We start from the raw sequence: 17,937 nt of genomic DNA, 5'->3' as shown, positions 1-17,937 counted from the left end.
TGCCATTGCTTCCTGATGCGGGCGCCGCCATGTTGAAACCAGTCGACAGTGATTGGTCCAAGTCGCTCTGAGTCGTCGTACCTCTGGAAGCTACTGTCACCATTACCATAGATACGATGGCTCAAGCGACTCGGACCAATCATTGTCAACTGGTTTCAACTTGGCGGAGCCCACATGAGGAAGCAATGGTGAAGGATTTTGCCTCATTTCGTGAGAGCTAGAGGCATTTTCCGTGGGTGGCATAGGTGGGTGGGACATATTTTTTTTAAATTGTTTAGTTTTAGCTGCTTGATTGATTTTAAAAATGGGTCTGTAAATCAAACTGAGTTGAAAATGTAAGTTTATTTGAATCTCCATTTTACAAATTTTTGCCTAACCTGTATGATGAGAACACTGCAAGAATTCTGTGGGATTTAAATACATTTTTATTATTTTATGATAAACATTGATATTTCCTTTACAAGTGAATTTGTTACATTTCTAAATAAACTTCTAGACACAGTGTTCTAATGACATATTTCACCATTATGCTAAAAATGCTAAGTGCCTGCAGAGGCGAGGACTTATCCTTGTGCGTCAGTCTGTTTACAGACCTTTCAACTGCAAAATGTTAAAGCCAGGTGTGATAATTTCCAGTTACATGTCTGTTGCTTGGTGGAAATATAACACCACTGTAGTTAAAAACTTTAGGGAGCAGCTCAGTAGAAAAGTCCAACAAAGGTTTTTAAACTTGACTTAACAAAAATAGGCAATAATAGATCTTATAAAGTCACACCGTTCTCCCACAGTTTTATTCACAGACATTTGTAATAGTACACTTTTTACTTGTTTGCACAGAGTATTTACTAATACTTTATACCAATAAGGCGTTTTGTTTTACATAAATATGATGCTTTCAGTTTAACTTTAATAACCTGTTAATGCTTCTTTACAGCTTTCTTGGTTCTCATACTTTAATTGAAAAAAGGGTTCACCACGCTGATTTTTTTGCTGTTAATCTAGATTAATTTTACAGATATAGTACAGACCAAAAGTCTGGACACACCTTCCCATTCATTTGAATGAGAAGGTGTGTCCAAACTTTTGGTCTGTACTGTATGTCTCCAAATTTGTCCATCGACATGCAGAAAAAACACTTTTGTGTTAACTTGATGGAAAATGTCTTAAAGCCACCTGCACTGTTCATGTCATGCCAAAATTCAGGATACAACGTCATAGTCACACCTGAGTGTCCTCCGGGGTTGAACTAAATCCACTTCTAAAGCATTTTCGTAAACTCTACAGATCCCCTTGATGTGAAGTCTGTCGTGGCTAACTTCTTCTGTATCATTTCTGGGTATTCCGATCTGTCTTTGTCTTCCTCGTTGACTTCTTTGTCTATTTCACGCTTTCTACCTTTCTCTTGGGGCTGCAGAAGATTGTGAGCTGTGGTGAGCCACAGACCAAAATAAACTGGTACTTTTTTTTATTTTTTTTTTATAAAAACACATGTGCATCCACCCACACACAAAGTCACACATGTGTGCACTGCTTCTCACAGCCACTCACATGCACAGAAGTCCCTTTTACACGAGGATCCCAGGAGAATTGTTGGATCTATTTGGTCAATATGTGTGTCCCAAAATTACACTTTCAGATGAATCTATCTTCTGCGGACACCATTTTGGAGAGAAATATTTTGTTGAGTCAATTTTTCAGCCTTTTTCTGTGCGGCAGCGCTCTCCATCTGTCTGACTTTCCCTCTCGGCCCCTGTTTCCCTCTCTGGTGACAGATCCTGCAGCCTCCTTGTCAAACTGGCATAGTGGCATCATTCTAAAACTGGTATTAGGCATTTCCTGCTGCGTCCGTTGGTGGGTGTAAGAGTGCGTGTGTGTGTCGCTGTGCATGTGTGTGTGTCGGGGCGGAACGCACCTGGTCGGCGCAGCTGTGGGGATCCAGGCAGGGGGGAGAACAGAGAAGAGAGAGGGAAAATGGAGATGGAGGGATGAGAGGAGACGTAAAGGGGGCCCTGTGTGCCGCACGGGGAACCTGACGATTTTCTGAAAATTAAAGATGCTTTAAAAGAAAATACATTAAAGAGTGTTAGAGTCACTCTGTGCTCAGCTTTTATCATTTCTTTAATAGTTCATTCATGAACTGCAGCATTGTATCACATTTGCTTGCATTATTGTTTTATTATTATTATTATTAAATTCCTGCTGAGGCAACTGATATATATATGTTGAATATTAATCTTTGTTAAAAGACCAACTCCAAGGAAATCTGTGTTTTTGGTGTTTTCAACAGGTTTTTGCTGCATTTTTCTCATGATGGAGGATACCTATAAAGAAAATTAAGATTACAACTGCTATTTCTTTATTTTAATCATAGTGAATCAGGAGCAAAATGCCCTTGGAAAAGGTCTGTGGTAGTGACGTAGATGCTACAGTCAAAGAGGCCACAAGGTCGCTGCTCCGTTGGATCCACTTGTAGACGATTAGATCTATATACGTCTTTGTTTTCCTCATTTGAGCTGGTATCTTGGTCAAAACTGTATGGCTGGATAGCTGTCTGGTTGGGATAGCTGTTATGATTGGTTGGGACCATGAGGGGCTGTAAGCTAGTGGGAAAGTGTGTAAACAAAGGGATGATGGGAAGTCAGGGCAGGCCTACAGTCCCACCCACATATAATAATGAACTACTGCCACTCTGCAGAAACTATGTCCTAGGCATAATCATAATTAAAAGACCACTGGGAACACTTAGTTTAAAATGTCACCAAAAAAACACTTTAACCTGCAGCTTTTCTTGCAGGTTAAAGGTTAAAGCTTGCAGTTTTTCTCATAAAATGTTGAAAATGTAAAACCTTGTCACAGAACGGTTTAAATAACAAAAACAAACGTCTGTGTCAGATTCATCTCATGAAAATGGATCAATCTATACATAAATGTAGTTCCTGTGACTCTCTGCAGAGGGAGCAAGGAATCCTGTAGGAAAAGTGTAGAAGTGCACTGATAGTGACAGATTTTGCAGTGCAGATGGAGAGCACACACAAATAGGGCTGATGAAAAAGAGGGGGAAACCACCAAGGAACCCACACAATGAGGAAACACAGACAACTGCTCCTGCCTTGCTTTCTACACAGTGCAGAACTTTTCTTCAGGATGTGGCATCAAATGTGCTCGCACGCTCACTGTCTTACAGCTGGAAGTCCGAGGAGCAGCCTGCACTAGAAAGGCAAACCGATCAAGTCAAAGATCAAGCCACAGAAAACAGCAACACAGGAAGCACAAGGGTGATGCGAGTGTTGCATGTGTACACATAAAAACACTAATCCAAATATTCACCAGGGTTGCAGTTGCTGACCTTTTGCTTCAGATGGACAAGTAAATGCACACACCATATGACAGTATTTCTGTGGGTTTTTTTTTCTTTGACTAATAATCCAAGCAAAAGCAAATATGAAGCACCAGCAACAGAAAATGTTGTGAAATGCTATCATTATCTTTCAAATTGTCTGTGGTAATGGTGTTTCAGATATGCTTTTGAAAAAAGATATATGCCTTTAATACAAAGTTTCTTAATAAATGTTGCGGCATCTCCTCCGTCTTTGACATTCAGTGTTTTTGCTGTTGCTTTCATCTTTAATATTGACTCTACAGGGCGCCACAAACTTTAAACAGTTCTGCTATAAATTCTTAAACATATTCAAGAATATCAAATAATCTTTAATGTCACCAGAATTTTGAATCCAGTTTACAATATGCAGCATTTGTGAAATTTAATGTTTTTTTTATTCCTAATTCGGTGTGCCTAACAATGTTTTTTGGGATTCATTCAATATCAAATGATTTCATGGGTGCTCTCACTCTGGGCCTTTTTTTTGTCCCTAGCTGAGTTTGATCCTTACAATAGTCCACTTTGTTTGGCAGGTGTGAAAACTCATCTGAACTCTGGCACATTCCAAGCAAGCAAACACAGATCCTGGTGTGTTTAGAGCAACAGAGGGTATACAACAGACCAAAGAGCAGAGATAAACCAAAGAGAGTAAAAGGGGGGGGTCCTGTACCAGTGCCTGGTGTAAGCATCATGAGTACTGTGCCATGCTGGGGCCCTATTATTTGCGCAGTGAAAATTCTCCTTAGCCAATGCTAACATTGCCCATAAACATTAATAGATGCCACTGTTTCACACACTTAAAGACCCACTCCGACGAAAAATGGGTTTTTGGTGTTTTTAACAAACCATTTTCTGATGATGGAGGACATATATAAATAAATGTAAGTCTACAATTGCATTATTGAGTATTTCTTTAACATTATTGCAAAACAGGGACAGATGAAAAAAATATCATTTGAAAAAGAGCTTAGCCTATTTGTGCTGCTGAGTCATCCACTTGTAGTTGACTAGATTCATGTACATCTTTGTTTTTCTTGTCTGAGCTGGTATCTGGCTAAAACCAGTACAGTTGGATAGCTCTGAGATTGCTTGCCGTTTTTGTTGCACCGGTAAATCACCGGGGGTGTGAGGGCCTGTAAGGTAGCTGGAGAACATGTAAAACAGATAGCTCATTTATAAGTGATGGGACGGGGGAGTGGGGTTGCTCTGCACCAACACTCCCGCCCACAACTCATATGCCAACTTGTAATGAACTCCTGGCGCTCTGCAGAAACTAGGTACATGAAAACGACGAGGAGAAAAAAATGATTTATGAATTATAGAGCTAAGTTGGTAAACAGACTAGAACCAGACTGGAACATGGGAGACCGGAGGGTTTTTTGCTCACGTTGGATAAAAGCATCGGTTAAATGTACATATTTTATTCTTTGTTTTGTTAAACAAAATGTTGTTGCAGCTTAGGTTCTGTGTTCTGGGTTCAATGTCTTGCCCAAGGTCACTTCGACACATGGAGGTAATCGAACCTGCAATCTTCCGATCAGAGGTCGATTGCCGTACCACTGGATCAAAAATCCTCAAGCTTAGTAAGGATTGTATTGTGGTTAGTGGGACAAAAATACATAGTTGTAAAAAACATAATCAGTGTTCTTCTCAGAGCTTTTTCCCATCTGGTAGGTGCTCATTTGGAGCCATTTGTCTTGCAAATGAACAACAGTTGGAACTTTATGACATTTTCAGGCGGGGTTGTCTGTTCTTTTGAGTGCCGTGTGATTAAAGTCTCAAAATGTTAACTCATTCAAACTGAATCTGACAGAATTCTTTTTTTTTTTTTTTTTTACTTTAAAAACCTTAAATTTTTCTCAAAAATTGAGAGCCGCTCTGTGTATTAATTCTGGTTTTACTTACTGACTTTGAACAAATGTAATATGGTGCATGTTTAAAAAAAAACTGCAACAGGGCAGGACAAAGTCACATTTGTCCAATTGAACAACCCAAAAGCCAATCAAAATTTGAGTTCCTAAATTTGAGTTCTCTAATAACACCAAAATGGCTAATAATATTAGTCACACCCTTAGACTTTTTATGCATAATAAATAACATAATAGACATAAAAAAAAAAGTTTTTCAGACCCAAATATACATAAGTTTATTTTCGGTGTAAAAATGACCCCTTAATATGGGTAGGAATGAAGGGAAAATTGTTCCCTTCTGCTACCAGCCTCCACTGGTTTTTAGAGGAAATGCAACATTTGATTGTTTCTGGTTTGTGTTAAACTCAAGGTTGGAAGATGCTGACTCAGACTGGACTAGTGTTTTACTAATTGTTGTTGTTAAAAAAAATGTCCCATTTACACAGAATTAAATGCTGCATTTTTTTAAAAATAATGTGATGTTTTTTTAAAACCAAACCTAATATGAAACTGAGGCTAATTAAATGAAACAAAATAATAAAACTCTCTTTATAAGAACACAACAGGAAATATATCAATGCAAATTGTGGATTTTTGAATATGTTTGACCTTTTATGTGAGTTGACAGAGAAAATACCTTGAAATTTTATTAGTTTTCCAGTTAATAATTTTGGTTGCATCTTATCTGTATTCTATTAACAAATTCTGCATAATGGCCTGCTACTACTACTTTTTAAGCCTACACAATTTCGATTAATTGAATGAACTCCATTCAGTGACTTTTATGGCCACAAATATCCTACCAATTAAGAAGCAACATTTCCCGCAACAAATGCAACTAAAAGCTTTAAGGGCAGTTTGTTGTTTTACTTCAAATTACCTGCAACACACTCACACACACTTGTGATCTTATCAGCACGTTAAGATATGCTAACTGACGTGCATGGCCAGCGATGCACGTTAGTGACCCAGAGTTCAATGATTCTCAGCATGCAGCCTAATTCACAGTGTGAGAGTCTTGCACAGTAAAACCAGTAGAAGTCCTGTAAATTGACTTTCTGTGTCTTATCAGTACCCTTTGAAGGACACGTCCCTCAGGGGAAGAGAACCTCCCAAACATGTGTGGAGAACGGAGCGATGTTAGAAAGGGGGAACACGAGAATGTAGTCCAAGGCGAGGAGGTGAGGAAAGTGACACTCAATCCTAAATGATGACTGCAAGCTCAGACATAAAGACACTACCTTTAAAGTCAAATGACCTCTGACCAAAACCAATGACGCCTCAATAATACAAGAACAGTAATGTTGTTTTTACTGGGAGAATGCTTGTGTGTATTTTCCAAGAAGCCAGACCTTCAAAATGAAGGTAGTGACCTGTGCAGCACATCCTTTAGCAAGTTTAACAACGTGTTTGTTTACTTATTGTGCCAATACTCTCTTAAGATGAATCATTTGAATTTTTTTTACAAACATGGGGAACTCTTATTTTGAAGGGTCACTTTTGTTTTCCTTAAAATTCTATTAAGGAATCCATTGTTCTCCCTTTCTGTTTTAGCATTGTCTTCAGCACAAACACAAACAGAAAAAAATCGACTCCTTTGCTTAAGAACCTAAAACACCTCATTTTAAAGCTTTATAATTTCATTAAACCATAGGATTGAGGAAAAAAAATGATTTTTATGCACATTTCCAACCATATGTAGCTGAATTTCGTGAGGATGTCCAAGGAAAAGGTCATGTTTTGCCTTAAACTCAGTTTTAAATTCGTTCCTGATGCTCTTGAAAAATTCAAATGTCTGCTTTTCTTTTGGCTGCTTTCACACTGCAGACTGGAACACTTGAAGTGCTGTAATACCCTCTCCTTTAGTGGCTGAACAGATAACCAAGAAAAACATGAGCTATTATTGTTCATGAACAGACAGATGTGCGTTAAATTTTTTTTTTTTTAAGTCTCAGAGTTTTGTATTGTGGTGCTTTCCAAATATAGTATAAGTGCAGAATAGAGACTGTATGAGCTCACACACAGCTCTGCATGTGGCAGCTGTGTGCTGACGATTTTTCTGGTGATCATCTTCAGTGCAGAGCAACAAGCACTTGAAGGCTGGTTGGCTTCTGTGGCGAAACACTCAGTGCGGCAGGAAACAGAAGAACCTGTTATCTTTGCAAAAACACTAATGGAAAACCTCACTCACAGAAAGTATTCATGAAAGCTCAAATGTGGCTTGAAGTGTTTGTTTTTCACATGACAGAAGGACAAAGTTTCTTTACAATCACGGTTTATCTCAAAGACTCAACGGTCAAAAACTGGGCCTTTCAAAATAAGAAAAAACGAATTGCAACATACAGCTGCGTTTGCAGCAATTAAGTTGAGAACCGCAGCCTTTTCCTTTGCAGATAACAAGTGAGACTTCCCTTGAAAAAGTGCAGACAGCGCACTCTAAACCCTTGCCTTTAAAAACATTTAATGAAACCTTTTTCTGACCAAAAAAATGTTTTTCCAAACAGTTTAGCAAAGTTAGCTAAACCATGTAACATATTAGAATTAAACTTCTTGCATTCACATCTATAATATTTCCTGTAAATGTTTCTATATAATTTTGAAAGGACAAGTAGCAATGCAGAAACTGTTCTGACATACGAATAATCACAGGAGACACATTTTTTAAAAATTAGCATGTTGGGGAAAAACAAAAATAAATAGCTATTAATGATGATTTCAATTCAAATAAACCTGCTAGCAGCCCCTGTGATTACCAATATGCATATAACCAATTCTGAAAGCAACACTTCATGACCTGAAGGCTCATCTCTCAAGATACGTTGACACTGCCTTCAGCAACACGGGTTCAAGCGACCACCTCTAATGAAAAGTCATTGTAAACGCACATAAATGGGCTTCCGTTGTTACGCAAATTTTTTAGACTCTACTCACAAAGCGCGTGGTTATTGAACACACTTTAAAAGTTGAACTTTGACTAATCACATCCTCGGATTTGGTAGTGATGAAAGTGGCAGCCTTTTGAAAATGGATCATGAAGGAGAAATGATTTATTGGGGTTTGTGCCCGGACGAAATTCTATCACACCAAGTCTTTTAAAAAAAGTAGAGGTGTGAATGGGCAAGGGTCTGGCGATACGATACGTGTCACGATATTCATGTCACGATAAAATACATATTCCGAAATATCCCAAGATAGGACCAGAAATAATATTACACTGGTTTTTAAAGCTATGAAAAAAACAGCCTGATTATTAATACGCCTTTGGTGTTAATAACATGCATTGACGTTAAGCACAACAACTACATCTCATAAGCAAGTTGCTTTTATCCAAGCAAATTTATGGTGTTTTTTTTTTTTTGTAAATTAAGAAATACAGCTTCAGAATTATGCCTCTTGGAATTTATGCTAAAAGAACTGAATTTTAAGAAAGTAAAAAGTCGCTTGTTTCAAGAAAATCATCTTATTTTCTGTCTTGCAACAAAAAAGATCTTATCAAGAAAGTTTTTCTAGAGCAAAATAATCTTATTTTAAAAAACAGTGTCTTAGCGACACATTTTTTTCTTGAAATAAAAAAATTATTGGTAAGACAATTTTTCTTACCCCATTGACAACATTTTTTTTTCTTTACTTAAAGACAGTAAGTAACAATTTTTGACTTGTTTTTTTACCTGTTTTTGCAGCGATATAAATGTAATGATTCAATATGGTGACCTCTAACAGAGCGTTGGGAAATCATGTTTGGAGGTTTGTCAGTGTTGTGTGACTGTGCGTGTGTGCAGGGGTGGGAGGTCACAGGGATGTTCTTGACTGTGTCATCTCCAGCAGCTGCTTCCCTCAAACTCTGCCTCGCCCACTCCTCCCCCCTCCCACCCCATCCCTTCACAATGAAACCAATACAAAGGAACAGGAAGTGCCTCCCGTTAACTGGGGCCCAATCAAAGCCATCATTATTCCTGTGTCAGAATTTTTACAGGAAATAGCTTCTCAGAAAATATGCCAGCTGTGCAGGGAGTGTGGGATCATTGTCTCAGAGGTCTCATCTGTTTTTTTGTTTTTTTATTTATCAGTCACCACGAACAAAAGGACACATAGAGCGATCCCCACCACGTGCAGGGCGCACTGTCACTTGATGGTTATTGTGCACCCTGCTGAGCCTGCTGCTGCTTCCCTCTCTGAGCCTAGATATTGTCTCCAAAACCACGGATCTCAGCCTGAAGAGCACGCCATTGCGTGTTTCTTTTTTTTTTTTTTCTATTGAGGATGCATCTGTAAGGGCTCTCCTCAGATTACAGCATAAATGCTGGGTTCAGGTGAAGCCTAACGTTTGCCAGATGCTGCTGTTAAGTCACCGGGAGGTTAGCCCAACACTGCAGTGTTGTTTTTGGTCGGGGAGGTTGGAATCATCTTCCTCCCCGACAAGAGGGGCACACATCTGGCGTAAGCAAAAAAAAAAGCATTATCTTATATGGCTGTGTATGACAGTATGGACTCCTCTGATTATTCAAAGGGCACCGTAATGTTGAGATCCACTTGTCTTAAAAAGAATAGTAGCTTCTCACTTTTATCTAATCTGTAGTTTGTCTTCTGTAATCTCTCTGTCTCTCTGAGGCCTTGCAGACGTCTGGAGGCCAATAATTAACTCAGTCACTCAACACGTTGACACAGGTGAGCACCACTCAAGTTGTTAAACAGTCATTATGAAGCTGTTGTGGTGTGAATGCACACTCACGCACTCACTGGCCTTCAAGTTTTTCTCCTAGCTTGTCTGTCATGTTAGGTTGCAGCCCATTTAGCTACGAAATGCCACCATTTGAACACTGATTAGATAAGGAAGATCTGTCAGAAACCTTTCCTGCTTTTATCCCGCGCTGGCATTCACCACAAAGTTGAATGCCGGGTGCGGGAGGGGGTGGAGGCCTGACGTCCTTTGCTTTCTGTGAATACAATGCAGAGATCTAGGCGAAGACCAGCTGGCTATAAACTGGGCTTTGTCAGACCTATCTTTTATTTTGACCTAAGAAGCTGCTCTGTGTCCTTCACTGAAGAATTTATCCGCTGTGTTTAAAGTGTTCATCCTTATCTGGGAGCTGTGTGTTGAGGTCACATGCATGACCTGCTGGTCTGTTAAATGACTACAGTGCATTGGACTCTTCTGAAGATGTTGCTTCATACAGATAAGATTGAAAAAAGTTTTGAAAAAGGGTGAAAAGTTTTTTTTATTTATCATTTTACAATGATGTTAGCTTTGGAAAAAAAAAAACATGTTCGTTTGAAGTTGTCACCGGACAGATTTTGTGTGGTTGCTACACCTGAAAATAGATCCACGGCTTGAAATTTTTACAAGCACCTGATGTGGTGACAGAATGGTGCTGCAGACACACACGAGAACATGAAACTACATCGACAACAATCTGTCTGAGTTTGGCTTTTCTGTCTCAAATGAGTAAAACAGCCATCGTCATGCCTCCCTCAGAGGAAGGCGGAGGGAAATTTGCTTTGTCTCCATCATTTAAATATAATTTAACTGCCGTTCCAGAAATCTGTTACAAGACAGTTGAATCATCCACAGCTAGTTTCTCTTGGTATTTTAACAGTCATAGACCCAGAAATACTAAAGAACACGATGTATGGATTAAATTTGACGTCTGAATGAGGAATATGTTTTCTTAATGTTTTTAATTGTTTTATTCCTACTGAGATGACGTAAACAAAAACCTGTCTTAAGATGAATGTAGTATTCACACATAGCGATTTTTTTTAAGTACATGTGTTTAAACGTCACAAAAGTCACTGTTTGTTGTTGCATTTGGGATTCTGTGTGTGTTTGAGTGACACAAAATAAAAAAATAAAAAAGCTGCTAATTATAGAATCTGATGCCTAAATATTAAAACAGAGGTATTATTTTCATTGCTATTTTTATTAGCTGGATGAAACAATGTATTTGACTCATGTGAATCTTTAGAAGCCTTTCATTTAAAACCAGCTATCTAATGTTTCCTATAGGTCTATTATTGTCATTCATTCATTCATTCATTAATTCATTCATTCATTCATTCATTCATTCATTCATTCATCTTCTTCCGTTTTGTCCCTTTCGGGGTCACGGGGTTGCTGGGGCCTATCCCGGCCACTTGTGGGCGAAGGAAGGGGACACCCTGGACAGGTCGCCAGTCTGTCACAGGGCCACAATCACACATCCATTCACTCTCACACTCACACCTAGGGACAATTTAGAGTTGCTATTATGGTCAAATAAAGAAATTACTTAAAGGAATATTAAATCATATTATTGTATCAATTTTTAAACTATAACATGATCTAATGTCTCAGAATTACAGGTGTTTACTTTGTGTCTGTATTGGGAACAATTGGTTAAAATTAACTTTACATTTGTTGATACATGTGTTGTGATTTAATGATTGTCATGTGTTGTGTGTGCATTTTTGATTTAAGACGATCTCATTTTTAACACAAAGCTAATTACAATTTAAATTTACCTTCATTTACATAGCACTTTTACAGCCAGAGAGCACCTGAACGTGCTTTGTATGATTAAAAAAATAATAGTAAAATAGTAGCTACTAATACCAATCCTTAAAAAAATTGATAAAACTTTTTTTTATAAAAAAAGCACTTCTCATATCTTGCGCAACTCGAAACGCTTTAACATTTAAAGCAAATTTTAAAAATCACAATATTACATTTAAAAAAAGGTAAATAAAGAAAACCAACACACATACACATCCCACAAAAACAATTAGTCAATAAAATCCAATACAAACATACAGACATATACATAAAAGCAGAACAAGAAAGATGAGTCTTGAGGGTTTTTTTTCTTAAAAACCGCCACTATGGATGAAGCCCTCTCATCCTCTGATAGGTGAGAACAGAATAGAATAGAATAGAATAGAATAGAATAGAATAGAATAGAACTTTATGAATCCCACAAAAGGGAAATTAGCTCACAGCTCTTAAATCAACAGATAACAAACAATACTAACGATACACTTAAAAAATAAATGAGAACAATAATTTTTTTCCAGTGTGTATGAGTCTTATGGCTGACAGGAAGAAAGAGCTGCTAAATTTATTAGTGCTTTCTCTTCAAAAGTCAGTCCTTTTGTTTATTTTTCCACCTATTTTTAGGCGACTCTGGTTTAAGATTGTAATAAATTTCCCCCAAACTTTGTTTCCCTCAATTGGCCATTCTCAAAGACTGAAGGAGGAAGCATTTTTAGAAATCTTGACTGGCTTCCACCATCCGCCTTAACTCTAAACTTAGTGGAGCATGGATATTCTCAGTAATTACAGAGTAACTGGAGAATGTTTGCAGGAAATGTCTGTGATACAATGCAACCAAGCCACGATGAAACAGAAATAGGAATTTCCTGGCTGTGCAAATACTTTGAATTACTCATTCTGGCATTAGTGTTATTTTTATTTAAACTATTTTTACTTTTTTGACCTATTTATAACCCTTTTTATAATTGTACAATTGGTAGAAATGGTAAAAAGAAGTAACAATGGTGGCAAGGTGGCAGGTCGCTGTCTCAAACTCTTGGATTGCATCTCAAATGGTTTGGAAGTAAAATCAGCAACAAACAGTTCTCTCAGTGAAACAAGCAGGACCACGAGAAAGTTTGTTACAGGGAGACGGTTTCATACAGCCAAGTACATTTACATCTTCAACCATAAACGTGATAATCAGAGCCAACCAGATGGCAGTGTGTCCATCCCATAACGGTGCTCACATCACAGCCTCCCGATTACAGCCACTCTGAAGGAAAATGATATGTTAATTATTTGGGAGGGGTAGGCCTTAGAAAGTATTTAAAAAAGGGGAAAAATGCTCTTTTCAAGATTGACACTGATAGTAAGATCATCAGCAAGCACATCGTCCTTTTTTTTATTTTTTAATGATGGATCTTAGGAGTTTGTAGAAGAGCTTTAAACCAGGTCATATTTAGCCCAGACCTCTCAGGTCCTACTCTGCCCTGTCTGTCTGGAGGGCTTCGCCAGGGGTGACCAGGAGGGACCCCACTGACCCAGATTAGGCAAGGATAAGAGTGTGTGTTAAGGAGTGGGGGCAAATCAGCTGTGTATCATTCCACACTGCTTCAGTTCATTAGTGACACAAGGAACAGACAAGAGAGTCAAGGAGGGGTGACAAATTTCTGTGTGCGGGCACATGTGTGTGTTGGGAGGATGGGGAACAAAGGAAGGAAGTACACAACATCAGTGACAGACGGAGAAAGTCACTAGATTTTCTGGGTCCCTCTTGACCCAGAAAAACATGACACAGACGCACACAGGTGCAAAGATACTCACCGAGGACCGAATGGCCTCTGTGTCACTGAGAAGCCTGACCAGCTGAACCCCTGCAGCAAACACCAGATCTGTTTGTATTATTCATCCTCTCAATCCAATTCTTTTTTTGTCACTTCCCTTTAAATCAATAATTTTTCACAGTTGTACTAATCACTGGTTCCTGATGACTCAGTTCCATGTTTCATTCTCACAGAAGTTTGTGCGAAAACTTTTTGTGGGAATGATTAAAAAAAGTATCACATTTGGTCTTGATCTTCTCCCCCTGGCCTACCCTTCAACATCAACGGAAAATGTTCAACTGACCTGGATTGCTGTAAATTAGAATTGGAAATGGATTATTTTAAGCAATCAAAGCAAAAAAATACTAAAATAACAAACAAAAGAGATGTACATCTATAGATATATCAAACTTTGGATGATTGATTGTGACTTGATTGGAAGATTTTCGGTTTTCAATATTTACACATTTAAATAATGCCATTGTGAATTAATAAAATGATAGACCAATGTGGCAGAATGTTGCCAAGAACATTGTGATCTTTACTTTAATTTTTCAATTTTTTTACTAAAACGTACACGTCTCTCGTTTGAAAACACTCAAATCTGTGATTTGGGTTGTATAACAGTTTGAGTTTTGACCCAACCTAAGGTAAGCTTTAACATCACATCGTGTGGGATTTTGTAAGCCCTGATGCAGATCTACCTTTAATTCTTCAGTACGGTAGAACTTAATTTTACATAAATAACCATAAACATGAGCAAAAACATGTATTCGAAAATTTTACAAACTGCATATTGGCTCAAAATACACATTTGAAGGTGCAAGGAAATCCGAGGGAAGACTATTACGTAAGAACCTCATCAAACCTTACAGTACATATTGAAATGCCAACATTTTACCTTCTCCCTGATGAAAACTTTAATTTTTAAACTATTATCATATAACTCTTATCTGTAAGAGCCAGTTTGTGTCATAATTTTGGTCATTGTGGGCTTATGTAAAGTAGAAGGGCAGGTGCAATGAGAAAAGTTTGGATACCTGAACTCTTCTACGGTGAATTGAGGCGTTAGTCTGTGACAGTTACTCTATAAGAAAAGCATAAAATCCCCAAAATCCAGTCCCAGTCCTAGCAGTCGTCACCATTTAGCCAAATGTCACCAGAAATAGCAAAAATTTCCACTTAAAAAAGACGAGAAATTACTTACAACTTCTTTGTAACCTCGTTGGTCCAGCTTGCAGGCCCCACACCTTCCTGTGATGCTAAAAATCTACCAATCTGCTTGATAAATTAGCCTCAGAAATAACCAACTATCAAACACCCTTGTTTGCAAATTACAGAATATTTTCTTAAAACACTTTTTATTGCAACTGTTGAGTCAAACCACCCAAACCGTATATAAATGTACTACTATTTTTATTTAGATTGAAATATCACTTATTGATCGTTCTTTTACCAATGCACATCGTTGCACAACCTTTTCTTATGAGGCTAAAAATTAACCATGTTTCCTTTAATCTAAAGCACCAAACAGACCAACTGCAAACACCAAGTGTGATCTTGCTTACACAAAACCAGATGTTCATCCCCATCGGAAGACTCTGGAGTAAACCAACTGTTCCAGTCACTTGATGAAAGCAACAAAACAAAAGTATGACCAGCACCTGGCAGCCTCTCTCTTGGCCGAGTCTCTCTGAAGAGCTGGGCTCAAGCTGTTTTTCTCTCGTCGTGGCCATGGGTTTAGTGACCTTCTTTGGGTTTCAGTCCACCTGTTATACACTTCCACGGCTTTCGTTTTGTTCTTTGTGCGGTAAAATCTTCCCAGTCAAGGACACGGGCAGAAGCACCTGAGAAATGTATTGTGTCAACAGGATGGTTCCCACAAGGGCCAGGCTGAGGAGTGTGATATCATTACCTTGTGGGCGATGCCTTCTGTGGTGTTAAGAGGAGCCGTTTTATCTCCCTAAAACTAGACATTAGAATCTTTCTGGATTCAGTGAAGCGTATTTCTGTTGGAATTTGTTGGAACACTGGAATTTGTTCACAAGGCTCTTTGTTGGACACAAAAAATAAGAACGTTTGCATCAAATCAGTTTTTTTCACAGCTAGATTTTGCTGCTTTTGATCCCCTCTAACAGTCTGATGCAAAACTTCAAAACTTTTCATGGAAGAAAGTGACCCTCTTCTCTGTTTGAAGAGCTTCTTCACATCCACTGAAAGCCCGCAGTGTGTCTGCTCAAAGAGTGACATGTGTGTAAGTCGATTTCCTGATGTATTAAGTTCCCCTCTCATCTCCATCCTCAGTAAAATCATCACGGACAAGCTTGAACAAGAGCCCCTTAGATTATTGACAAGTGGCCAATACAGAACAACAATGTGCAAAAAATGTCATGTCACCGCTCGGGTCACATGGAACAAAAGCTTGGGATCTGGAGGCTGTTCGCAGCTGACAAGAGAAGACTGAAGTGTCTTTGATGATGCAGGGAGTGAAAACACAGAGCCGAGGAGTGGGAGGAATCCTGCACTGACGCACAAACACAAGCACAGAAAGAATTAAGTTTCACTGTTCAATTATTCCCCAATGAGGAGCCAGCACTTGTGGATGAAAAAAGGCACCATTTTTCTATGACACTGCCCTCCCTTACCCACCCACCAGTCCTGAAGATGAGTGGCATGGGTGAGACCAACTATGTGAACTTGCATTATTCATGAGGTGGTTTCTATAAGGACTCTTATCAAAGTCTACTTTCTTTTTTATTTTCTTTGTAAGTGGCTGTAAAGTAAAATATAGGGATACAAATTTAAAGTCCCACTCCAATCATCTTGTGAGCTGTTGTAAAAGCATTCCCTGTAGTCTTTGAATTATATTATGTTGTTTTTAGGCCAAAATACAAAAGCTTGTGTCATTTTCAAGAAAATGGTTACTGCAGAGTGGCAGTAGTTCATCAGAAATTGGCCTCTGAGTTGTGGGCAGGACTGTTGGTGTGGAGAAGGCCTAACCTCATTTCCCATCATCCCTCCTGCTAGCTTACAGCCCCTTACAACCCCAAATTATTGTTACAGCAAAGATGGCGAGCAATACTGGAGCTATCCAGCCGTGCAGTTTGGAGCCAGATGCCAGCAGAGACGAGGCAAACGAAGACGTACATGGATCAATTTGTTTTCAGGTGAATCCATCTGAATGGATCAGTGCAGGGAGCTTGTAGCCCTCTGACTGTAGCACCAATGTCACGGCTACAGGCTTTGTCCAACAGCATTTTTTCATCTGCTCCCAATGTACTGCGATTTGAATAAATCATTTCTCAGAAATGCTATTCTAATCTTACTTTTCTTTACATGTGTCTTGTATCATAAGATAAATGTTACAATAACATGTTAGAAACACCAAAAAGACCATTTTCATTGGAGTGGGACTTTAATTGAAAGGCAGGGAAAGAAGAGGGGAGGGGCGGCTGCTACTTATGCGTGACGATTGTTGATGGCTTGATTGTCTGCGTCCAGCTGCACAGAGGAGCAGGGAGAGGAAGAGGGAGGGCGGGCGGCGAGGCAGACTCACTGACGCCGGGCTCGGAATTCTCCCATCCATTGAAAGAGAGAGCCGATTGTGTCCGAGGCCTTTCCGACAAGCACCTGATCCCTGCCCAGACACAGTAGCGCATGTGTGTGTGTCTGTGTGTGCGTGTGTGTACGTGCGCGCGTGTGTGTTTGTATGTTTTCACACGCGGAACACTGGAATTTGTTCACAAGGCTTTTTGTGAGAAAAAAAAGTACCCGTCCGTCTTAGAGACGGTTAAAGTTTAGATAACTTCTGTGGATCATCAAAACTCATCACTGGATGTTTTTACCTCATGTTTGCCCCAGCTAACTTCTTAGTTAGATCTGGATTTATTTTATTTTTTTTGTTAAACAGCATCGCTCTCCAGCTTGACACATCCAAAATAAGGCTTTTTGAGGTCAAAGTCTTGTTTGGACTCTCGGCGCCGCTCACATAATACATCTTTAAAACAAGCGCTGGATCGAAGTCCTGTCTCACGGTCAATATTATGGTTTGCGCTAAAGTGAGGTCGTTGAGTGACTTGTCTCGCAGGGTCAGCGGTTGTGAAGAGAAGGAGGAGGGGGGCAGATGTGGCTTGAACATCTGATAAACCTCTGCAGAATTTTGGGAGGATATATGGAGCTGTGCGTATTTACGCACACATGTGAACAGGCTGGAGACTTTAAAAAGAATTGATGTGCTTGCTGTTGAGGAGCGTTAATGTTGCGTTACAGTACTGAGGCAACACGCTATTACAGTTGCTGCCAGTTTCACCATAAGCT

This window comes from Oryzias latipes, chromosome 22 (genome assembly GCF_053564925.1).
Source record: "Oryzias latipes strain Hd-rR chromosome 22, Olatipes_Hd-rR_3.1".
In the NCBI taxonomy this organism is placed as follows: domain Eukaryota; kingdom Metazoa; phylum Chordata; class Actinopteri; order Beloniformes; family Adrianichthyidae; genus Oryzias; species Oryzias latipes.
This window is presented reverse-complemented; position numbering follows the sequence as displayed.